The following is a 590-nucleotide window of genomic DNA, read 5'->3' as shown; positions in this document are numbered from 1 at the left end:
TGCAAGTTTCATGGACTTCCATTGGAAGGTCCTCATCAGTTCTTAGCTGAATTCTTGCAAATCTGTGACACTGTCAAGACCAATGGGGTTGACCCTGAAGTCTACAGACTTATGCTTTTTCCTTTTGCTGTAAGAGATAGAGCTAGGACATGGTTGGATTTACAACCTAAAGAAATCCTGAACTCTTGGGAAAAGCTAGTCAATGCCTTCTTGGCAAAGTTCTTTCCACCTCAAAAATTGAGCAAGCTTAGAGTGGAAGTCCAAACCTTCAGACAGAAGGGAGGTGAATCCCTCTATGAAGCTTAGGAAAGATACAAGCAATTGATCAGAAGATGTCCTTCTGACATGCTTTCTGAATGGAGCATCATAGGTATTTTCTATGATGGCCTGTCTGAACTATCCAAGATGTCATTGGATAGCTCTGCTGGAGGATCTCTTCATCTGAAGAAGACGCCTGCAAAAGCTCAAGAACTGATTGAAATGGTTGCAAATAACCAATTCATGTACACTTCTGAAAGGAACCCTGTGAATAATGGGATGGCTCAGAAGAAAGGAGTTCTTGAGATTGATACTCTGAATGCCATATTGGC

At 41.7% G+C, this 590-nt stretch overlaps 1 non-coding gene across 1 annotated transcript; it reads right to left on the bottom strand.

Annotated features, from left to right (window-relative positions):
- Positions 1-243: 243 nt before the first annotated feature.
- Positions 244-351, bottom strand: LOC148577964 (small nucleolar RNA R71). The gene has a single exon (XR_015904051.1). It is a non-coding gene; the product is annotated as a small nucleolar RNA R71 (small nucleolar RNA).
- Positions 352-590: the final 239 nt, after the last annotated feature.

Source organism: Arachis ipaensis, chromosome B1, assembly GCF_059453495.1.
Source record: "Arachis ipaensis isolate K30076 ecotype BB chromosome B1, ASM5945349v1, whole genome shotgun sequence".
In the NCBI taxonomy this organism is placed as follows: Eukaryota; Viridiplantae; Streptophyta; class Magnoliopsida; order Fabales; family Fabaceae; genus Arachis; species Arachis ipaensis.
Note: the sequence above shows the minus strand (reverse complement) of the source record. Positions and strands in the feature narration are given on the sequence as shown.